The sequence below is a fragment of the Anabrus simplex genome, chromosome 1, assembly GCF_040414725.1.
Source record: "Anabrus simplex isolate iqAnaSimp1 chromosome 1, ASM4041472v1, whole genome shotgun sequence".
NCBI classification, from domain to species: Eukaryota; Metazoa; Arthropoda; class Insecta; order Orthoptera; family Tettigoniidae; genus Anabrus; species Anabrus simplex.
In genome coordinates, this window is record NC_090265.1 from 1,621,848,768 (window position 1) to 1,621,874,715 (window position 25,948).

Consider the following 25,948-nt stretch of genomic DNA (forward strand, 5'->3'; position numbering starts at 1 on the left):
ACTTCAGGAAAGTCTTTCAGGACAAAGAAACACGTCCAACAAAAGAAGACCAAGAAGAAGAAGTAGAGTCAGTGGTTCCATTTTCAATAGACGAAGTACGGAAACAAATCACCGACTCAAAGAATGGTAAAGCATGCGGACCAGATGGCATTTTTACGAGTATCTAAAAGAAACAGCACCTGAACTCACGAAAATATGGACAGAGCTCTTCAGTGAATGTCTGCGACAAGGAAAAATCCCCGATAAATGGAGGATATCTACATTGAAGGTATTATACAAAGGAAAAGGGGATTCCAGGGACCCGAACTCCTACAGAGGGATAGCTCTGGAATGCCCCACTGAAAATTCTGACAGGCCTCCTGGCCAAAAGAGTAAAATTACATCTCACACAATCCTTAAACAACAATTCGGTTTCACCAAACAGAAATCCACAATTCAAGGAGTAAGTTGCTTGCAGAAAGACATAGAAACAGCGTTGGAACTACCAAGAGGGAAACTTCATGCAATATTTATAGACTTCACAAAAGCCTTTGACTTACCAGTCGTCTGTGAGACAGTGAGCTGAGCGGATGTGCTGAGTGGAGCGCGGAGCAATGGGTATCACGTTGACACAATATAGGATAGCGATCGGCAGATGGAACTGTAAAAAGGGAAGCAGAATGGAAACAAGAATGGAGTTAAAGGGTGAAAAAAGGAACATGGTGGCTACGTTACTGGTGGCGGCGGTGGTGATGGTATTGCTGATAATAGGAGGAGTAGAGATTAATCCCGGCCCAGGTCCAGTAGGTTCCATTGGATGGGAAGAGTACGAGGCGATTAGAGAGATGATAAGAGAGGCTTGTCAGACGGAGCAAATAAAAGAAATGTTCCGAGAGTTATCCAGGGAATTTATGGACCTAAAATTGAGTGTCAAAGAAGATGTAAAGAAGTTTTTGGAAGACGAAGGGTTTAATAAAGATGAATTAGACCTATTGAAGCAGAAGGTAAGAAGCCTGGAGTGGGACCTGAGAGAAACGAAGAGAGCAGTCGAGAAGAGTTTACAAGACAACGTAAGAAAAAATATCTTCATATACGGTGTCCAAGAAGAAGAAAGAGAGTCTAAAGTTGAACTAGTGTACAAAGTGGTAGAAGTTATCCAAGACAGGATGAAGATCAACTTCAGTGAAGTTGATATTGACGATGTACAGCGTGTGGGGAGAGTGAAAGGTAAGAGACCAATTAGAGTGAAATTACTATCGACACTGATGGCGGACATTGTAATAAGAAATTCGAGTAATCTGAAAGGAGAGAAAGTTTGGATAAAACGGGAGATGGATAGGGAAGCCATAGAGAAGAACAGAATTCTGAATAAACATTTAAGAGAGGCAAGAAAACAAGGTCTTAAGGCATATATTAGAGAGCAGCAGCTGGTGGTTGGAAACGGAAGGTGGAATCGAGTGTGGGGGGCGGGAAGGCTGAAAAAACTTGATGAAGAACACCAACAGCAGCAGAACGTGTCCTTGGCAACAGTGGAAGTAGCAAGGAAGGTCAGTGACGGAGAAAGGAGTGATATTACGGAAGTGAGCGAAGTCCACATCACATCAGGTGCGGGAAGTAGGGATGTGCTGAACAGCAGTGCCAGCAACCAGGTGGGCGGAAATGGAGAGTCCTTGAAGAGTCATCACAACACAGAGATAGAGGAAGCAAGTAATGTGCCACAACTGGTGAGGAGTACAGTGAAAATTGTGAATGAAGGTAACAGTAGGCAGGGTAAGAATGCATCCTCTCCGAGTAAAAGGAACACTGAAAATAAAATGGAAAAAAGACAGGCGCTAAATAAGGAAAGATCATTAAGTTTGAAAGATCTGTGGGGAAAGAAAAAAGGCGTAGGTATGGAGAAAGGGAGGATGACGGGAGAAAAGAGAACGATGAGAGATCTGGAGAGGACTCACAGGGAAGAGTGACAAGGAGTAGAGGTGGAAATGGAGAAGCACAGGTGCAAAGAGTGGGAGGGAATAAATAACTAGAGATGGCGATAGGGTTGTGGAATATTGAGGGGTTGATGGGGAAAATAGGAAATAAAGAATTGGAGAAAACAGTAAAGGAGTATGAGATTATTGCCCTAGTAGAGACGTGGTTAGGAAAAGGGATAGAAATTGAATGGGATGGGTATAGAGTAGTCAACGTGATAAAAGAAAAAAAGGGGGAGAATGGGAAGAAATCCGGGTGGGATAACAGTTTTAATAAAAAATGAGTTAGTAGAGAGAGTAGAGAGAATACAGAATGAGGTAGAAGGGGTGGTATGGCTGAGAATTAAAATGGGAAATGATGCGAAGGAGGCAATTTGCCTGGCTCTATTATACAACCATCCTAAAGACTCAACTTATGCTAATAAAACATTTTTTGAAGAACTGATTGAAGAAATAAACAAAATGAAAGGATTATATGTGGAAGATGGAATGATATTGTTAGGGGATTGGAATGCAAGAGTGAGTAATAGGGTACCCGATTATGGGAGAGAGGATAAGGAAGTGAGTGAGTACAGAAGAGATAGTAAAGACAAAGATATAAATAGCTATGGGGTAAGATTATTAGAGTTATGTGCTATAGAAAAATTATATATTTTAAATGGATGGATGAAGGGAGATAGTAATGGTGAACTGACATTCATCTCATCGAAGGGAGGGAGTGTAGTAGATATAGGGGTTAGCACGGAAATAGCTCTAAAGAAGATAATAAGTTTTGAGGTGACAGAATGTGTGATAACAGAACATATGCCCATCAAAATAAAATTAAGGGGGGAGTATGATGGAGTGAAGAGAAGGGTAGGAAAAAGAGATAGGTATAAGGAGGGATGGAAGTACATTTGGAATGATACCACGATCGAGAGATTGAGAACAGAGTTAAAAGAGAGTGAAGAAAGTATAAGGGTTGAAAGTGAAAGGATGTTGGAAGGAGGGGATGTGGATGAAGTTTTAAAACTAATAGAACGCCCAGTATGGAAGGTGGGTAAGAAAGTGAGAATAAGGGAAGAGATAGACAGAAACATAGGCGCGGGGTGGTTTGATGAAGAGTGTAAGAGGAAACGAATGGTTGTAATGACAGCTCTAACGGACTTCAAGAAAGGAGGGGAACAAGGGAAAAGAGAGGATTATTGTAAATTAAGAAGGGATTACAAGAAGTTACTAAATGAGAAAAAAAAGTGCTGGAAAGAGGCGGAAGCTGAGAGAGTAAACAGGTATTGCAAAGAGAAAAGATTTGATAGGGTTTGGGAAACTATAAATAAGATAAAGAGAACTAGATCGACAGGGGGAGGAACAATGATAACAGAAAATGAGTGGATAGGATATTTTGCAGAGCTTTTGGGTGGGAGGGGAGAAGGTCAGGGGGGTATGGAAAAGACGTATATTGTAAAGGAAGTACAAACAGGAGTACAGTTACTAGATGAGGAGATAACAAGTCAGGAAATAGTTAGGGTGTTAAGTAAAGTAAAAACCAAAACAGCGGGTGGGGCAAATGGTATTACTAACAGGATATGGAAGGAAGTAGGAGCAAATGAAGTAATGTTGAAAGTGATGGTGAAATTTTTTAACAAGATATGGGAAACGAATAAATTCCCTAGCGAGTGGAGAAAAGGAGTACTTTGTCCTATATATAAGAACAAAGGAAGTCGAAGTGATCCAAACAACTATAGAGGAATAACACTCCTGGACTCGCTGTCGAAGGTATATACAGGAATTTTAGCTAATAGGATTATAAATTAGGCAGAGAAATATGGAAGGATTTCGGACTATCAAAATGGATTTCGTAAAGAGAAAAATACTGTGGATAATATATGGATTTTGGATACTTTAATTACGAAGTATGTGAAAATAGCAGGGAAGAGATTATATGTAGCAGCAGTAGATTTAGAGAAAGCCTTCGATGCAGTGAATAGAGAGGCGTTATTTACTAGATTAAGTGAGGTTGGGTTATCGGTAAAAATGAGGATGGCAATAGAAGGAATATATGAGAAAGTATTGGTGATGATTAAACTAAAAGGGGGTGGGTTGAGTAAGTGTATGGAATCGAAAAGGGGTGTGAGGCAGGGTTGTAAGCTATCACCCATATTATTTCTACTGTTTATAAATAATATATTGGATAGACATGGAGGCGAGAGATGGCAATGCCCTTGGATTGGGAAGAGGGAGATACCGGGGCTGCTATTTGCAGACGATTTATTGATCTTGGCATTAACAGCAAAGGGGTTGCAGGAAGGACTAAATGAGGTAGTGGAATATACAAGAAGATGGGCACTCAAGATAAATGTACGGAAGACGCAGATAATGATATGTAGGAAGAGGAAAGCCAAAAAAGAAAAGAAATTCTGGACAGTCGAGCAGCAAGAAATCAGACCAGAAAAAAGAATGGAGTATTTAGGACTTATAATTAGTAGTAACGGCACGTGGGAAAATCAGATTAGAAGAGCCAGATATAAAGGGAGGGGAGCACTGGCAGTAGTGGGGATATTAGAAAATAAATTTCCGGATATAAAGTACAAAATACAGAGATTGGTGTTCCAATCAATGGTCAAAGGAAAAATGTTATATGGGGTAGAAATATGGGGATTAGAGGAAAATAGAAAAGAACTAAACCAGGTGGTGGCGAAATTTAGTAAGATTATTATGGGAGTCCCAAACTGTACTGCAAATGTGGGGGCTAGATTAGTATGTAAAGAATCGATAGACACTACTATAGCCAAGAGGGTGATGAAGTATTGGATGAGATTGGAAGAAGGGAAGGGAGGGGATCTAGTACAAGACACAGATAGGTTCCAGAAAAATATGGAGAACGAGAGGTATTGGGTAAATAAGTGCAAAAATAAATTACGAAAACTGGGGTTAGGAGATATAGGATATGAGAGGTGGAGAGAAAAGAAAGAATGGGTATGGAGAAGGGTTATAAGGAGAGTTGCCGATATAGAGAGACAGAGTTTAATAATGGAATGTAGAGAAAGAGCCTCACTATCAGTATTTAATAAATTGTTAGAAATCATGAACCCGAAAATCGAAGTGGAGGACCGGAAGGGCAAGAGAGGTCTATACTGGTGGATTTTTGGTACTCCTACAAACAGAGGCTGGATAGGTACAGAAAATGCAGGTAGAAGTATTCTGTGTGGAGAAAAATGGTCGGACCTACATATATTCATCGAATGTAGGGAGTTAGAAGAGTTGAAAAAGAAAGTGTTGAGTAAAGAAGAGATAGAAAAAGTAGAAAAAATTGAAAAGATGACGGTTTGGCTGGCCAGAGAATGGGGAAGAGGAACAAATATTTCGAAATATTTAAATATGGTTAGAATGAGATTTATAAAGAAATTAAGAGAATAAGGGGTAAAAGAGTGTTACAGAGGAAGGAGAGGAAGGAGGTAGACGAAACTGCTAGGTTATATAAAAATTGAAGACAATAAGAGGAGTTTGAAGTACAATCTGATTTTATGATGAAAAGAAGATTTGTATATATTTGGAGAGGATTGCATGTGTGAGAGAACGGAGGTGGTAGTTAATGTTAGAAAAAAAAAGAATAATAAAGCAACGAGGGATGTGAGTAAGAGGAACTGTTGGACTGTTTAGAAACGGAAATAAGCGGAAGAAAGAGAAGGAATAAGGGAAAGCCAGGTTTGATTGTTGGCAATTCGATGGTTTAAGGTTTAAGTTTAAAAAAAATAAAAAATAAAAATTAGAGAGTAGTTTTTTAGTTTTAGTCTAAGACTCGTAGGTGCTATAGAATTGTCAACAAATACATTTGTAAACAGTGTTAGAATATGAATGATAGGGTTAGTGGACAAGAAAAGGTTTTTGGATAACATAATAGTAGATAATTCTAAACTCTGGCTTAAACATTTTAATAAGTAATGAGTGGTCGTGAGGAAGAGGAACTGTTGGACTGTTTAGAGATGGAAAGGATTGATAAATGATGTGAGGAAACAAGGAAAAGACAGATTTGTTTTGTGGCAATTCCGTGGTTTATTATGTAAGTTAAACTATTTTTTAAAAAATGCAATTAGGAAGTAGCCTTAGTCTAAGAGACGCAAGAATAAGAAAGAAAAGCGATGAGCAAGGAACTGGAAATTGTCAAAAAGTGCGTTTGTATATAGTGTATAAATATTAACTATACGGTATAGTGGAAAGTAGTTAGTAGTTAGAGAATAAGTATTATAAGAGAGATGGACAGAGGCTAGGAAGAGTAAGAGGGGAAGATTGGGGATGGAAGGGGGGAGGGGTATAAGAGACAGACGGGTGGGATGGTACAGTCCCATCCCTAGGTGAAAGAGGAAACATGTCCGCTCACAGAATAACAAGTGAATCAAGATGGTGGCAGTAAGACGACACGATTATAGGCGGAGCAGTAGATAAATGCGTGACGGATCGTATGATGGACCGGAAACCGCCTCTACGATTCGCCACGTAAGATGAGGAGAGAAGTACGAGTTATAGGTGGGGGTAATATCTAACCCGGGAGGAGTGGCTGAAGCGGACAGGGAGGGATGGCTCTCTCCTCACAGGGAATGCCGCATGCAGCCGAGGTTTTTTAATTTATTAATTTTTTTATGTTTAGTTAGCTGTAGAGAGTAGATAGGGGATGCCCTTACATGCGGAGGAGTTCCTCGCATACCAGAGGCATCTCAATAGTTTTAGACAAGTTGGTGCAGTGTTAGGCTGGATTCCGCCGACATTGACACCACTAAATATGTAGAGTAGATAGTAATTGTATTGTTTGGTTTATATTATTTTGTGCGGGTTTTTTTGGGTTCTTAGTTAACAGTTTTAGTGTAGATAGTTAGAGCTTTATATTATATAAAATAGTATGTTAGTTTATATTGTTTTGTTTTGTTTGGTTTATATTGTTTTGTTTGGTTTTTTTGGGTTCATGTGTATTTTATGCTCTTTATTGTCTGTAACCGATGGTGCAAACTAGGGTGGCAATAAAGAGTTATCTATCTATCTAAAGCCTTTGACTTATTAAATAGAAAACTTATAATGGAGAAATTAGAAAGAATAGTTGGAAAGAACCAAGTAACAAGATTGATACAAAATATCCTGTCAAGCAATCAAATAGTAATAGACAATAGAGTATCCACAACAGACCCTATGAATCAAATAAATGGAGTTCTACAAGGCGATCCCTTGAGTCCTCTACTTTTCATAATAGCCACCGCAGAAGTACCTAGAGAAATAGACACAGAAAAGGTGGAAATCTACGCGTACGCAGACGACATCAGCTATAACAAGGGGGGCTCATTCCCGACTCCCGCGCTTTGCTTCCAGCGTAACATCGCCCCATCCTGACGTCACGTGGAGGTCTCCTGTCGGCAGCTAGTCAATGACACCTTCGACGTGTTGAACTCCAGGTGCCTAAAGATCAAAAGACTCCCCTTAGGAGTGGATACGTCTTAAACATAAGGAGCGCTTACTGGAGGTGATTATCTGATTACACAAGTGAGATTTGGTCAACGGAAAACTTTACTGAAAATAATTCATCGCCGAGTGATACGGGGAGTTTTCATCCTGATACTGATAATGAAGGAGATTTCTTGAGGTTCGTAAGCAATGAACTATGTATAGGTCTTCTTGAGGGGCCGTTAACACCTGTACCCGTAAATGAACAGAAAGAAACGTTGGAGTTGTTAAGGATGGAAGACTTGAGTCAGAACTTCTAAACTGAAGACTTAAACCAGAATGCAATTAAATACCTAGCAGGCTACTTGGCATTCAAATGTCGCTCTGTTGATGACAGCTTGGGCGGTAAAGGTGAAATGTTTGCCTCGCCACAGGAAGTGCCTCACAACTGGTTATCAGTCATTTCAAAAGGAGGCCTTACTCGTCCAACCGAAGAATGATATCAAAAATTATGCAGTTTGAGGTACTTTCTGGTAGTTTTCAAGGGCTTTACACTTCTAAATGTGAAAGAGTAATGCAGACTTTGACTTCTATAATAAAATCAAAATTTCCAGAACTTGACGAGAATATTATATCGTTGTACGTCAGAACTTTCATTAGAATACCGGTACGTCACCTCAACAAAAAACATCATATAGATGCCATGAAGAAGTATTCAGCGAAGAAGAGTCGACTGTGGGCAGTTTCACCTTCTTCAACAACTTCCTAAGTCATCAAAACGTGAGTTTTACATACAATTAAACCAATAACTATTCCAGTGTTTCTATGTTTGTATTGTTCTAACAGCCCGGCTTTTAAGATGTAATTACTCAGATTTTCTTCTATCTTCTATCAACAGTATTATATCGCTGATTGCAGATGGTATGTAAAGTACAACTTCATTATAATTAATTGAAGTTATTTTTCCTAATGATCGAGGTTTATGCTGCATGGAGGCAATGCAGGCGCACGCTTCGAGCCCTCCCGGGTACGTCACGCGCGATCAACCAACGAGAGCGCTGTGAGCGGGAATGGAATACCTATTATCAAGACCGACTCCAATCCTCAGACCGTAATATTAAAAAAATGGCGGCCGAAGTAGCCGGATTGCTGGTATTGGCTAACACGAAAATATCACGCACATATTATGTAAACGGCGGTAATTTAACATGATAAATGTAATAGCATAGGGAAAATCACGTTTACACGTTTGAAAACGCTTCGCCAAAACGTACGCACCACATATAATCAACTAGAATCATAGATATTCTACTAGAAATTACAATTCGTCAAATAACGTTTTCTCTTAGATTTCACTTCGCTGGATAGATGAAAATACATGATAAAACTGTTAAAATGATATTTCTAACATCATTTTGAATGTTTCAAAATAAATTAAGGTTCGAAATTCATCGATTTATTCGCTCTCGTGAGAACTGTGAAACATAATTTGTTACCTTAGTTTTGAAGTGGTGGACAATTTCTTAAATTCAGCACCCAATGCATGGGAAGTACACCCGAAATAATCATGTTACGGTGTTGGCTTTACGTCCCACTAACTACATTTTTTACGGTTTTCGGAGACGTCGAAGTGCCGAGATTTAGTCCTTCAGTAGTTCTTTTACGTGCCAGTAAATCTACCGACACAAGGCTGACGTATTTGAGTACCCTCAAATACCACCGAACTGAGCCAGGATAGAATATGCGAACTTGGGGTCAGAAGGCTAGCGCCTTAACCGTCTGAGTCACTCAGCCAAAGTACATTCGAAATGATTATGTTAACCCAATGAACGGCCCTGGTAATATTAACATAATGTTGGCATAACAGCACTTTACACAATGATAGTAAACTTAGTAATGAAACGTTCAGACACTAAAGATATAATAGGTTTTTACCCATTAAAGAACATGAGAGCAAAAACTCTATTGACTAAACATTGATATTTAGCCACATGGACGAGCTTCAGTTCGGCGCTGTCTGCTTGATAATATAACCATACCGTGAATCTGAAGGTGTTGGTAATGTAAAACCCTACGTTACCGGTACAAACCCAGCTAAACCCCCAAGTCACTATTTCTTCTGTGTAACAGTATACAGATTGCTTCATCTGTCACACTTATAAGTTTTGTTATACTCCAAGATCCATCTAAACATTTCCGCAGGCAAAGCACAGATTATTGTAAAATACACTTGCATCTAAACCAGTCGACATTTTGAAGCACATAGACACTGGCGGAATAACAAAATATCTGTTATAATCTATCTAAATATTTTTTGAGGAACACGAATAGTTTGGAAGTAGAGAAATGGCCTCCCTAACCTCAGACTTATTCTCAAAATGATGTATGCATTCTACAATTTTCTCGTGGACTTCAAAATAATCACGATGCATATTCCTAATCCATTTCTCTCTTAATGTTCTATTCCGTAGGAAACTTAAGAATAGTTGTATGAGAGGCATTGCCATAGTTAGATTAAAACCAGGTCCACCTAGTGCTGGAATCAAATTATAATAAATGTTGTAATCTTGGTTCAATACGGACAAACAAAGAAGTTTATTAATTTAACTAGTGCACTCGTGTTCTTTAATGGGTAGAAACACGATCAAAACAAGCACATTCTCACATTACTGTGTATAATTACAGATCCTATGTGTCCACTGACACATATATACACTCGCACACTTATATTCTACAAATAAACTAACATGTATCGTGAACTTTCATAAAATTACACCGACTACATACGATAACAACAAACCAAAACAAACCCACATTTCCAACAATCCGGCTACTCGATTCGCCATCTTTGAACGTTCGAGAGTGGCATTAAGGTCTGAGGATTGGAGTCGGTCTTGCTATTATACACTACCTACCTTGAGCTATAACATTACCCGAATGTGATGTGAAACTTATAGTTTCTCATTGAAGATGGCGCTCTAGCCATCTGTGTTGATACCGTTGCCTACGCTATAATACAAGGCCTTGAAATGAAGTCATGGAAACGGGTAGCATCCTAGTTCACCATTCAGTCGCTAGGATCGCGTTCTTGCCCCCTTGTATTCGCATGGCCGCATATGTCAATAAGTAAATTATATCCTAAATAAAAAGAGCTGAATGTTTTTGCGAGTATTGACAGTACTTAATTTATAGAGCGGTGCTGCAGTGGCTTGAATATGCCATTGAAGTTTCAAAACTTTCCTTTTGAGGGGCTTCTTATCAAGTTTCAAAACTTTCCCTCTTCTACTTGAGTGGCTCGAAGCAATGTTGTCTAATAGAGGTCTCAGAAATTTTCATTGTAGAAATACAGCTGGTTTATCGTGTTTACACTTTCTACACTTAATTTCACTGTTGAAAATGTATTTCGAAAAAAAAACCCGTACATTTTTAGTAACTCTCTTCGGGGCAAGTACTGCGTAGCGGAGGTGGCAGATTCCGTCGTTCACTAAAGAAGTGCCACAGACGATGATTTTCGGTATCTGAGGGCTCCTCGATCTTGGAAACGAATAAGACCCAATGATGGACTTTGAATAGCTGGAGAAGAGATATGTTCTAAACAGCCTTTACAGTCTGTTTTTTCTTTCGCCACACGAACCATGATGTCATTATACTCCGCTTGGCGTCTTAGGTAGCTGAAGAAAAGCTCGATGTCATCGCTTGTAAGGTTCCTCGTCAATGCATAATGCAAATGTATACTTATGAGGTATTGTACGCAGCCCACAGTGGATTGGGTAGTCAAGATCTATGCCTGATACATTTCCCTCATGAATCCTTTTTACTTTCTCTGAATGCATTTGAATTTTCTTAATATAATGACAAACCAAGAACCAAACCCCATTGCACTACAGCCCTTGAAGGGCCTTGGCCTATCAAGCGACCGCTGCTCAGCCCGAAGGCCAGCAGGTTACGAGGTGTCGCGTGGTCAACACGACGAATCCTCTCTGCCGTTATCCTGGGCTTTCTAGACGGGGGCCGCCATCTCACCGTCAGATAGCTCCTCAATTCATATCACGAAGGATGAGTGGACCTCGAACCAGCCCTCAGGTCCAAGTAAAAATCCCTGACCTGGCCGGGAATCAAACCCGGGTCCTCCGGGTAAGAGGCAGGCACGGTAACCCTACACCACGGGGCCGGCTCCTTAATATATGACAGGAAATCATTAATTAACCAACTGAGGCGTTCATCTTCAGTACTAAAAGATGCTCGTTTGTTCTCATTCCTGGAATATGTCCCATGTGAGGTGTTGCAGACGTCATGCGTATCGAACAATTTCATAAAATGCTCCATAAAACAAATGATTTATTTTAAACTGTATTTAATGCTCTCGGGAAAAACCACCTCCATACTTTTCAAACCAGAGATTGTTCCGGGGGGGCGGAATAAAATACGGTATTTTTAGCCCTTGCTACATTCATTTTCTCCAAATTTCTTGGGTGAATTATTTTTCTGGTTGGTTTCCTAATTTAAGATTTCTGAGTTTGAAGAGGACTCTCAAATGATCGCCGGTCACGGTAGCAATGTTTACAAAAAAGTCCAGTGACATATTTTGGGATCGCCCGATTCTTATGACGTAACTCGGATTAAAACTTAGGAACCTAATTTCATCAGGTGGAAGCCGTATCTATTGCGTAATACTTCCTCTGTATAATATTTCGAACTTTGAACATTCACCGGAAACTTGTGAAACGAAATTCCATTACCTTTAATTTCTCGTGAATAAACCATGACTGGAACTGCGAATGCTTAACATCAGACGAATGCATAATACACTCACAACCAACTCAGTTAATAAACATGTTTAAAGGCGCGAACCTGGTAGACAGGGGGCAAGAAAGCGACCCTAGCGGCCCGGCACTGAACTTCACTGTGACCACTTCGATAGCGTTTTACGGGCTCTATTTCCAGGCGTTGTATTATAACGTAGGCAACGAATGATACACAGTCTGTCTCTCGCTCTCCGAGTGTTAAGTTGGTCTGCTCGTGATGCAAACAATGGAGGGATCGAGCATGATAAACAAACTGGGATTTTAAATGTGCTTCTTGATCTACGAATTGCCATTATCGTGGATTTACATGTTTCAAGGTTCGGCTGTCTGCTGGGAGTCATTATTTTGATTGACGTATGTAATTCGAGATTTCTAATTGCTGCTTCCAGGTATTCATTCATTTTATTTCATTTTGCGTGCCATAGTTACAAGAACGGTTCTATGTGATTTTCTTTCGGCAGTCTTTTATCATCTGTCTTTACAGGCTCTTAGTTAATTAATTTTGTGTGTGTTTTAAATTTTCCTTTCTTTCTTTGTGTGCACACGCGCGAGAACGGAGAGTGGTATTTACCTCTCTATTTATTTGGGTCTGTGTGTTTGTGGGTTTTGAGACCATGCACTTCTGATTAAAACTTCAGTCCATCTCACGCAACATTAGTACCATGGTAGTACCATGGTTACCGCTTGCATCGGCAATATCTACGCGCGGTATGACTGTCCTGTGTTTATTTCTCGCAGACGACTCGCACGACTCGCCGATGCTGCCAACCACTGTACTTAGGAACTAGTCCATTTGTTAGCAAAGGGCGTAAGCCCCCAGTCTGAAGTCGCGAACAGCATGCAAAGGGGGTCTGGAGAGCATGAATAAGACCATTGGTCTGGATTGGTTATGGCACTGAGCCCTGGACCACAATTACATTTGTTTTCACATGTTAGGGCAGTTAGCCCTGGACCACAATTACCTTACTTTTCACATACTACGGTAATTAGCCCTGGACCACAATTACCTTCATTTGCAGATATTAGGATACTTAGCCCTGGCCCACAATTACGTTTCTTTTCACATGTTACGGTACTTAGCTCTGGACCACAATCACGTGTCTCTTCACATTAATATACCACAGCATTCTATGTCGGTTACTGGTCAGGAAGTGATACGATTGATAGCAGCAAAGCATACTACGTCTTTCTTCGTAGACAGCGCCACCACATCTAGGCAGCAGTGCATCTGTCCATTGTTGATACAGAAAACATATCTAATTCTACTGACATGGCATCGAGCGATGGATGCGTTATAAATGTTACAAAACAGCTACTCGGTACCAGGGTTCGGCAGGAGAAGGCATCATTTCGTTGGATACCTCACCGAATTCCTGTTCAAAACATCTTTTCCCTTGGATATGAGGGTGCATGAATTCTTCAAGGCTGCCAGTGTACTGTACCCTCCACTACATTAAGGTTAGTTCCATTTACAAACATTCTTCTTGTCTATTAAGGCCGGTCTCCACTGTTTAACATTTAACACCAACATGTTGAATTTAACATGTTACAGTTGACATGTATATTGTGATTGTGTCTTCCAATTGACTTTGCATGTTTACTCAGAATGTTGAGTTAACACTTTTAACATGTTGGTGTGTTTTCCGCTCCAAGTGGAAAACATGTTAAGTCAATTCGTTGTTCGTGCGTTGTCGGCACAGCTTCGGCAACTTCCATGATGTTTCCATGCCAACACATAACCTAAACGACGCAAACGACGTGCTCCTCATGAAGTAGGATTATAATTACAACACTCCGCAACACTCCTTCTCTTTGTTATAAGCTACAAATACAGTACACGCACGTGTGTCGTTCTCTCTGCACTATACTAAAATGTATAGTCAGGAATGGAGTAGAGCAAGAAGATTAATCTGGACTTAATTAATGATATAATAGAAAAGCCTTATTTGTGGGATGTCTCATCAGAGGAATACAGATATAAAGCGAAGAAAGCAGACAGTTTTCAGGAACTCGAAAATACCTATAATTGTTCCCGCGAGTAAATGAAAAAAAAAAAACCTAGCGTCCCTCCGCTCCCAGTACAGTCGAGAATTGCAGAAAGTTCAGAAAATTCGGTAGTCGGGAGCGGACGAAGTTTATACTTCAAAGTGGTTTGCTTTTGAAGCAATGAGCAGAATGAGGGGAGGAAATGTTCCTAATAAAACTGCTTTTCTAAATTGCAACAGTGGCAATAACAAAGGCCAATTCCTCTTCATCTGAGTCCATTGTCCTTATTTAAAAATACTGGACACCATCTAAATGTATTAAAATTGATATGATGAACTACCTGTATATAAACAAAGGATGTTAAGTTTAACATGTTTATTGAGTGTGGACACAATGTTAAATGAAACAGTATTTGACATTTAACATTTAACATGCTGATGGTGTCACCAGTTAACATTTAACACTTTTAACATTTAACATGTTGTTGCTAAATGTTAATCAGTGGAGACCGGCCTTTACACATTGTTTAATATTCACGTTATATTTCCTTGTGTATTTTTTTACTTCGGCGGTCGGCAACGCTACGTACTACTAATAATTAGGCCTCTCTCTTATTAATATTCAATCATAAGTCGCACGGATTTAAGCCTCTATTTCATATTCATATTTAAGCATAACTAGCACAATATATGGTTTCTAGTGTTTAGAATCGTAATTACTGCATCGAAACGTCTGAAATATTTCATCACGTTCTTATGTAATCGTGGCTGGCGTTGGCACGAATGGACTCTGCCATCGCCTGAAGATTTGCCCTATGAAATGTCACTACCATATTTCAACATAGCCAGATATTGTTACTCTCATTTGTTTCATATGGTTATTCTTTGACTTTCCCTCACTCTTTTTAGGTCTTATCATCGTGTAAGTTGATCCGTTGCCTACGTCGGTTGATCATAACTTCTGTCTGTATTGAATTATTATGGGAATGACATTTTATTGGACTAGCCTTCAACCAATGGCAGTGTCCATTCGCCCACCGTCAGCCATGATTACTACGTTGCCTACGTTATAATTCAAGGCCTGGAAATAGAGCTCAAAAAACGCTATGGAAGTGGTTACACTGAAGTTCAATGCCGGGCCGCTAGGATCGCTTTCTTGCCCCCCGTCTACCAGGCTCGCGCCTTTAAACGTGTTCATTAACAGAGTTGGCTGTGAATGTATTATGTATTTGTCTGATGTTAAGCATTCGCAGTTCCAGTCACGGTTTATTCACGAGAAATGAAAGGTAGTGGAATTTCGTTTCACAAGTTTCCAGTGAATGTTCAATGTTCGAAACATTATACAGAGGAGGTATTACGCATGAGATACGGCTTCAAGCTGATTGAAGTATTATCCGCACACTTTATCTTGGTGCATTTGTGTACGGGGTGAGGAGTCAGGAAGGAGCTGTCCAAGTATCGATAGTGCTGCCTGGTGCTGCCAACTGAATGAAAATGAAATCTGAATTGAATCGAGAATATGATCGATCGATATGAAATTTCTAAACCGTTATCATCTTAAGCCAACAACTATGTCACATACACATTATATAACATTATAAAACATTTCTCGATGCGAATCTTGTTCCTAGAATGAATTCTATACTTTGGCTTTGTTGTGTAAACAACAACAGTACTAGTACGTAAAGTGCACGCCAGATGTCGAACAACGATGCTTAAACGATTCATAGTTTGTGTTTCAAAGGTTGCCAGTACGAATCTCGAAGATCGCCGAGGTCGACCGATTCAGCACTAGGGTGTAAAAGCACCAAGAAAAAGTGTGCGGATAATAGACCTCTGTTCCCAAGTTTTGATCCGAGTTACGTCATAAGAATCGGGCGATCCCAAAATTTGTCACTTGACTTTTTTTAAACTATGCTACTGTGACCGGCAATCATTTGATATGCATCTTCAAACTCAGAAATCTTAAGTTAGGAAACCAACGAGGAAAATAATTTGCCCAACAAATTTCACGAAAATGAATGTAGTAAGAGCTAAAAATATTGTATTTTCCCCTGAAACAATCTCTGGTTTGAAAAGTATGGAGGTGGTTTTGTCCCGAAAGCATAAAATACAGTTTAAAACAAGCCATTTGTTTTATGGAGCATTTTATTAAATTGTTCAATGCGCATAATTTCTGCAACACCTCACATGGGACATATTCAGGAACAAGAACAAACGAGCATCTTTTAACCGGGCGAGTTGGTCGTACGGTTAGGGGCGCGCGGCTGTGAGCATGCATCCGGGAGATAGAGGGTTCGAATCCCACTGTCGGCAGCCCTGAAGATGGTTTTCCGTGGTTTCCCATTTTGACACCAGGCAAATGCTGGGGCTGTACCTTCATTAAGGCCACGACCTATTCCTTCCAACTTCTAGGCCTTTCCTATCCCATCGTCGTCATAATACCTATCTGTGTCGGTGCGATGTAAATTCACTAGCAAAACAAAAGCATCTTTTAGTACTGAAGATGAACTCCTCAGTTGGTTAATTAATGATTTCCTGTCATCTATTAAGAAACTTAAAATGCATTCGGAGAAAGTAAAAAGGAATCATGAGAGAAATGTATCAGGCATAGATCTTGACTACCCAGTCCACTGTGGCCTGCGTAAAATACCACATAACTATACATTTGCATTATGCATTGACGAGGAACCTAACGAGCTATGACATCGAGCTCTTCTTCAGCTACCTAAGACGCCAAGCGGAATACAATGACATTATGGTTCGTGTGGCAAAAGAAAAAACAGACTGTAAAGGCTGTTTAGAACATATCTGTTCTCCAGCTACTCAAAATCCAACACTGTGTCTTATTCGTTTTCAAGATTGAGAATCCCTCAGACGCCGAAAATCATCGTCTGTGGCACTTCTGCTGTGAACGACGGAATTTGTCACTTCCGCTACGCAGTACTTGTCCCGAAGAGAGTTACTAAAAGGTGTACGTATAATTTTTCGAAAGACATGTTCAACAGTGAAATTAAGTGTGGAAATTGTAAAGGCGACAAACCACCTCATTTTCTACTATGAAAATTTCTGAGACCTCTGTTAGACAACATTGCTTTGAGCCACTCAAGTAGAAGAGAGAAAGTTTTGAAACTTGATAAGAAGCCCCTCAGAAGGAAAATTTTGAAACTTCAATGACATATCCAAGCCAATGCAACACCGCTCTATAAATAAAGTACTGTCAATACTCGCAAAAACATTCAGTTCTTTTTATTCAGGATATAATTTACTTATTGAGATATACGGCCATGCGACTACAAGGGGGCAAGAACGCGATCCTAGCGGCTGAATGGTGAACTAGGTAGCAACCCGTTTCCACGAGTGCATTTCAAGGCCTTGTATTATAGCGTAGGCAACGGATTACTATAATACAAACTTGCGTAAGTAAGACTGAAGTTTTACCTCCATGTTTGTCCACGTGAGGCAAATTGGATATCGCGGGTAGCGGGTCGACAAATGTTGTGATTGCTACCCCTTATATTTGGACCAGACTTGCCTATTTTTGCGGCGGACCAGCATTGTATCTGCGCTGTTCGAACCATGCTCGTAAGTGCATGATATCCGTCGCTATCCTGTGCGAAAGTATACGTCGCGCCTTGACACACCGGTCTGGTCTGGGTCGACTTTATACTGGGTCTCTCTTCTTGTTCATACCTTTGTGTGCGTGCCTGTGCTGTCTGCCTGTGTACGGTTTATAGTACTCTCCGTATCTCGTAATTTTAATTTATCTTTCTTTTTTATTTTTCGTTTTAGATGGCCGGTTCGGGCCATGCGCGGTGGCTATTTTAAATTTCTAGGCCGTTATCTGCTCCATTTTTGGCGATTAGTTTTTTGTTTTTATCTGTGGCAACATCATCTTGTTCTTTTGCTTCTGCTCCTTTGGGAGGCGGTGCTTTGGCATTGTTGTTGTGACGCGCTAGCATCGAGTGGACGCTCGCTTGGAGTACAGATGCTAACTGTTGATATGTACGCGTTCCGCATTAGTACGACCGCATTATCCCTTTCGTGATTCCATTTTCTGATTCCTTCGATAAGATGTTCCACGTCACATTATTTTTCTGAAACGAGTTTGTATTTTTATGTGGTCATACGGAAGTGAATAGTGCGATCATGTGTACTTTCGCCGTGTAACACAAAACTTGCTATCTCACTGAACGGGATACTACTTGATGTTCTATTTTACTGCATTTATGTAAGTAACTTTTAATGCTGCTTCCCATTTTTGCATTCATTTTAATATTGCGTGTGTTTGTATTAAACCCCATTTTCTTTTGATACATTCTTTTATTCAAGGTGGTTACGGGTTCTTGCCTTTCTGTCCTTTCGCTCCCCTTTTGTATACGCACGGGTCCAGCTCCGAACTGTTTTAGTTCGTTCCAGTCCATCCACGACAATTTATGAAGAGAGGTAAGTGAGGTAAGTATCTGCGCGTATATGTCGTGTATTGTGTTGAGGTGTTGTGGCAGCAGGGTATGGGGTGGTAGACATGCCACCTTCCTTCAGAGATGCTGCCTTCTTTCCTTTGGGTCATTGGACCACCTGTGAGAGATATTCTTTCCTGAAACGCTGTTTCAGTTGTTGAATTAAGTACTGTCTGAAACGTAAGCGAGAACGGAACTTTTCTTCCTCTAATTTATCTAGATCTGACACATTGGTAGCATTGATCTCATGTACAAACATAGTTGGAGTTAATGGTGTTAAGTCTTCTGGATCCTCTGATACGCATGTTAGTGTTCGGCCATTAATCACCGACTCCACATCACACAGTGAATTTGACAGTTCTTCATAAGTCAGAACAGACTTCCCGAGAATCCTCTTCAGCAGCTCCATGACAGAACGCACCAGGCGCTCCAACGAACCTCCTCACCTACAAGCTGTGGGATGATTGAACTTCCACTCAATTTCTTGTAGCTGAGATTCATTTAGGATTTTCCGGACACATTTCTTTTAGCATATTTGCAGCTCCAATAAAATTAGTTCCGTTGTCACAATATACTGTACAATGGATGGAAATCCTCTTCTTGCAATGAATCTCCTTATTGACAGAAGTAATGCTTCAGTGCTGAGTGAAGATACGCGTTCTAAGTGTACAGCCTGTAACGGTTCAAATCCCGTCACAGAGTGATATCTGTATTATTATTATTATTATTATTATTATTATTATTATTATTATTATTATTATTATTTGTTCAATTCAATTCTGTAATGATTATCGCTTGCGTGAATGTAGTGAATTTGGTACGTATATATGTGTGTGTAGTTTAACATTAAAGACATGTACAGTGAGAGTTGTTGTATGATATCAAGTTGTGGATGTGTGTAATAACCTGTGACATTACAACATTGTGCAATACTGCTAGCGTAACTGCCGAGTCATCGCTTTGTCATTGAGTGCATTTAGCGATGAGCTAATTTTTTTGGAGAAACCTACTGTCGCCCCAGACAATTTCACCATAGTGTGTAGCATTTGGAGCCGGGTGGGAGTAATATTATAGTTATTTCTGGAGACTGCGTAGGTGTGTCAGCTAAGGCTATAAATACTAGGACTAGCGTCTTATAGCTTCAGTCAAATGGATGGTGAACACTGAGGCAGTCAAATGGATGGTGAACATTGAGATAGTCAATTGGATGGAGAGACCTCAGTCGGTCAGTTCAGTTGGAGGTAGAGGCTTACCATGAAGTCATATGAACGGAGAGACTTGCCACGACCGAGCTCGATAGCTGCAGTCGCTTAAGTGCGGCCAGTATCCAGTAATCGGGAGATAGTGGGTTCGAGCCCCACTGTCGGCAGCCCTGAAGATGGTTTTCCGTGGTTTCCCATTTTCACACCAGGCAAATGCCGGGGCTGTACCTTAATTAAGGCCACGGCCGCTTCCTTCCAATTCCTAGGCCTTTCCTATCCCATCATCGCCATAAGACCTATCTGTGTCGGTGCAACGTAAAGCAAATAGAAAAAAAAAGACTTGCCACGAAGTCATATGGATGGAGACACTTGCCAAGGATTGTTGTACTGAGATGATAGTAGTCAGTCATCTGGATTGAGAAGCAGCAGTCACATGGATACTTGGTCGCCAGTGAAACAGAAAGGATCACCAAATTGGGCTTGATACACCTACATCACACACCAACTCAAAGGAATATGTCGTAATTACACTCACAGCGTTGAAGTTACAGTCATATGAACCAGTGAGGGAAAAATTTCTTGTATCATTTTTTTAAAATGTCCGGTCAAGAGGAATTCAAATTAATGCCTAGTTTCCTTCGGTTGTTATGTCATACTTATATATTCTCATCTATTTTATCGCAGCAGTTCTTACAATTTTGCGAAATAATTGAAAGAACATATTTTGTTCTTACAAATTTATTTATCGTTTTATTTCAAGGGTAGAATTGGATAGCCTCAAATTTAATGGGGAAACAAAGTGACAATCTCCTTTTCCCAGAACCTATATGGTATGTTGTCAAAAGTAAGCTTATTATTTTATTGCTGCACTGAGTTGTACCTGCGCCCATCAAATATTTTATGTGTAAGTAATCAGGTAACTTTAAAATGTGAGTACATTGTCCGACGAATGAGTATCTTATTTTATTTCAGGAATATTTTAATAGGTTTTCATTTAAATTCAATTTCACATTTTTAAAGTAAGTGAGTCAAGAAAGTCCACAAGCCCTATAAATTGCGCACTTATACAATGCAATCCACACCTTCGAATCCTTCTTTAACATCAATGGTCCAGCTCGATCAATTCCAATAACTTCAAATATTGTAGCATCCTTGATACGATCTTGTGGTAGCTGAGTGCTCTCTGATTCTGCGTGCTTAGCTCTGTGTCGCTTGCACTGTATGCACTTGGAAATCACAATTCTAATGGCTCTTCTACTTTGCATGATCCAAAACCTTTTCCTCAGATGTACAAGAAGAAATTGCATGCCAGCGTGACAGTGAACTTTATGTTGTTCTTTGATCGAGGCATCAACTACATCATGAGGGAAATCTGAAATTGAAGAGGTCATTTCTCATTGTGATCTTTGTCTTCACCCGGACCAGCCCTTTGCTGTCTCGAATTACTTTCAATCCGCTGACTGTGTCACACTTTTAAGGAAATAACTCCCGTTGTACACACTTTACACTTTATAGTAACTAATTCTGCTTCACTTAATTCTGAAAATGTCAGGGGGCCATTTTGCCTCTCTCTACTACATCGATCGTTTTTGTAGAACCTTAATACCATCCCATTATTCTTACACTTTGAGAATAGGTGAAATCACTTTTTAGATCAATACCCATCATTGTTACAGGCTCGTCTGCGTTTTTCTTTCTCTCTGAAATAATGATATCCTCATCATATTTGCCTTCGTTGACGTGAAAAACAGGTCACTTCTCTTCAGGACCTCTCCCTCACACCAGTTAGAATTCGCCAATTCTGATGGATAGCACCCTCTTGATAGTAGGTCTGCAGGATTATAAACTCCAGGTACATGCTTCCATTGTTGCGGATCAGTAAGTTGTCTTATTTCCTTGACTCGGTTGCCGACAAAAATAACTCTTGAATGCATATAGGTCTTCAGTTTCATACTTCTGAAATCCTCCCAGCATAAAAATCGGAGATAGTCACGATCTTCAGCTCGTACCTCAATCATTTGGAAAACGTTTTTATGTCTGCAGTAACACCCAGCTATTTCTCTCGAAACCTTAAAAGAATTTCACGGATAATTTGAACGTAATTAGGACCTTTTATTAAGAAATCGTTTAGTGAAAGCCCTTCGTTTGTTTTACATGAAACATCAAAAACCGGTTGAACTGGAGCAGCCAGACTTTCAGGTTTGATTACATGTCGACGTGGATGATAATGGCAATATTTCTCAACCTCTCCCTGTGACAGTTCTTCAATAAAACATCTCTCTGTCCAGTCTACAAATATTTTGCCATATTGTGAGAGGAGACCTGTCTTTTGCAACTTCTGCGTAGTCGACTGAAGTCTTTCCTCTGCTATTTACATATTAGACTGGATTTTCAGATGACCCTCCCTCCAAGGAAGGCCAACTACATAACGTCCATCTTCCTTTTGGGTTAAAGTATTGTGCCATTTCACTGTCACGTAAAGTTCCGGCCGTAGTAAGAACAAAGATGGAGTCTAAATTTCCGAATACTAAATATCGAAACGTCTGGCGATACTGCAAGCTAAGGTGACAACATTTACATCAGGCGCTTGTGAAATGATTAAGATACAGGAGGCAGTGCAAAAAGAACGAAAGGAGAAGATTGTTACGGACAATTATTGAGAAAAAAGGAACAAATTGGAAGAGAGCTAGTTTTCAACTGAATCATATACGGAAAGCAAGATCGTTTACTAAATAAAGAGGGTATCAACAAGAGATTCATCCAGCGGAAACAAGGAGTGGATTTTACTGATAGCTGCGCTGCAGATCATTAATAGAAGATTTTTATTTCGCTCCACAAAATTTAAATACGTGGAAATCCAAGTACAAGGCTACGACAGGCTTACGTCACCACAACCTTTGCTGACGTATTACTTGATATCGTCAAACCTAAAGAATTAAAGAAGTGGGATTTCAATAGTAAACTCTAGAAAGAATATCTGAATATAATCTGTTTGTTTCGAACGTCATATTCAATCATTACCCCAGAGTTCTAGTTGTCGATGAAATCAACTCTTTCAAGGAGACAATCTTTCGCTATAAGCAGATAATAACACAGCTTTTCCTATGATGATAAAGTTAATTAAAATTATATGTTATTCTGTTTCAACTAGTCCAGAAATGAGTAAGATGTTCTAAGAAGATGAAGGGCTAGACTGCCCAAGTGAGCGCCGTCAGATGATATTGCCTGCCGCAAGATGACCAAGCCCAGAGAAGACGTATTCGAGCCTTCCCAGTTTACATAGGGAAATGAAAGGAGGCGTGTCCATATGTCCTGTCACCTGGACATAACCGGCTACAGGAATTGCGGAAATTCAGATAAGTCTTTCTTTTAAACTAATGTATTAATGATTTATGTTCTTTTCTTTGTTCATTACAAGTTCATTATGACTGGTTCAAATCATTTTTAGGGGATAGAAGGCAGATTGTTGAAATATCATATACCGGTACTGATTTGAGCAAAAATGTAATTAAGAATGTGTATTCCTGTGCCAGAAACACAGATCATGGTGTTCCACAGGGGTCAGTTTTAGGACCATTATTATTTTTAGTATTTATTAATGATATCGTCCAAATTGTTGATGATATTCAAGGAGTGCAATTAACTTTGTTTGCAGATGATATTACTGTCTTTGTAGCTGATGAAAGTTCTGAAGGGTTAGAATTGAAGGCAGGCAATATAGTGAGTAATATCCTGAGCTGGCTTGAAGATAATAAATTAATTTTAAGTAAACAGAAAACTTCTGTGATTAGATTTCACCATAAGATTAATTTAAATATGGAAGTTAGTCCAATATCATTTGGAGAGACCATAATTGAGTACTCATCATCAACAAAGTTTCTTGGCTTGTGGATGGATGAATCATTAACCTGGGATAAACATACAGAGTTTATAGGGAAAAAGCTTAGTAGAATTTATTTCATGATAATATCTTTGAAAAATAGTTTTAATTTAAAGGCTTGCCAAATTATGTATTTTGCATATGTCCATCCCATACTAACCTATGGAATCATTTACTGGGGGAATTCACGATATAGCAAAGTCATCTTTAAGTTACAAAAGAAAATAATTAGAGGAATGGCCGGTGTCGGCAGGAGGACAAGCTGCAAGAAATACTTTAAACTTTATATTATTTTACCATTGCCTAGCCTTTATATCTTCCATACACTTGTATATATGAAGGAGAATGTAAACAGCTACACCATAAACTCTGATGTACATAGGTATAATACTAGAAATAAACACAGTCTGCACATAGAACCACACAAAACTAAGCTATATGAATCAAGTTTGAGTTATGCAGGAGTACATTTATTTAATAAATTACCAGACGGCATTAAGCAGATAAAACCATGTTCAAAATTTAAGAAAGAATTATTCAAATTTGTTTCTAACCATTGTTTTTATTCTATTGAAGAATACTTAGCTCTTGAAAATTAACTTATGTATCACTTTTTTAAATTTTTTTAATCTGTGCCTCTTTACCACATTGTATATTTCTCTTTATTTATCATGGCATGTATATTACTGTTTTATCCTTTGTTACTGTAAATATGATTATTGACGTGTCCCATATCACTGTATGATCAGTTGGACGAAATAAAATACAATACAATACAAAAAGTTTACCGAGTTATTCCGTGTATAAATAATGAGACGACGTAAATAGTGGATTATGAACTAGGTTAGAGGTGGTCAGGTAATCTTCACATTCTAAATGTCAAATCCCTAGATAGGTGGTCAGTCAGTGATAAAAGCCTACGCTCGAAATATGATCCATTTAATCTGAGAAAAGTTGGTTTCGCTAACGTGTTGGTAAATGGTGTACCATGTCAAGAGTAAACTTAGGTATGTGTGTGCGATGGTTGTAATCAAATAATGTCAAATTAGACAATCCGTTGGAAATGCTTGCCAGATGAATATGTGTGTATACAATAATTTAGTGTTATGACAGAATCGAGGTCATAATGTTGTGAATAAGTCCACAAGCAATGGTAGAAATAATAGATACTTCGTGAGAGTGAGGAATAAAATATATTAGGTAAATAAAATGTGTTATATGTTTAACGAGTAGTATAATAGTTATTTAAAGAGATGTTGATATGAGATTGGTGATTAAGAATGGTGATAGTTATTGTTTCGTCGTGAATACGATCATGGTTATGTAGTGGTGGACTTAATTGTTTCCAAGTTGAGTTTTGTGGAATGGTAATGAGTTCGTTGTGGTTCCTTTGGTCATTTCGTTAGTGAGCAAGCATAAATAGGGTAATATATAATCGGAGTGACACCTGTTGGTTAACCAGTATACCTGAAAGTACCAATAATTTCACGGTTAGGAGGATGAAGTCGAGCATGTTCATACCACTACAGATATTTTTTAATTCTGAATTTATTCTCAAGTAAAAGGAATGTAGTATACTTCTTAGGGAAAATCCCATATCACTGATGGTTGACTGTAGGTGCATGAGTTATCACTATGTGACAGAATTTTCACACAAAGTAGACCACACTAGCCAATGCGTTTCAGATGGAACTAAGATAGTATCCACTAGAGAATATGATGAAATTGCACTAGTAGGCCCCTACTCATTTAGAGTAACCAGTATACTCAGGTTAAGAGCGGTATTTAAGCTTACAGGTACTATGTTGAATCATTTATTGAACGTATGCATTAATTTAAAAAAAGGACTTATCAGTATTCACGCAGCAAAATAAAGAAACATGAACATTCATACCTGTTAAGATCCAGTACTTGTTATAATACTAGGAAAGGATTCTCCCGAATCAATCTGAGTGTGTATCTGTATCACTATGAACTGAGAGAGAAAAGAATTACCATATTTAAGTAGGCCAATATAGTCTCGAACTAAGAAAGAACAACTAATCCGAAGGCTTCAACATGTAATATAGGAGGATTATGATTCCAATTTTTAAGATTTGGTTCTAAACATGAAAGTGCGTCCTGCATATTTAAAAACCACCCTCAGTCTTCAGCTTTATATACAGTGTATTATAATGTAAATCTTATTTCTCGTTAGATGCATCTGACTTTATTTTAACTTAATATTTCCAATCTAATATTTTCAATTTAATATTTTTAAT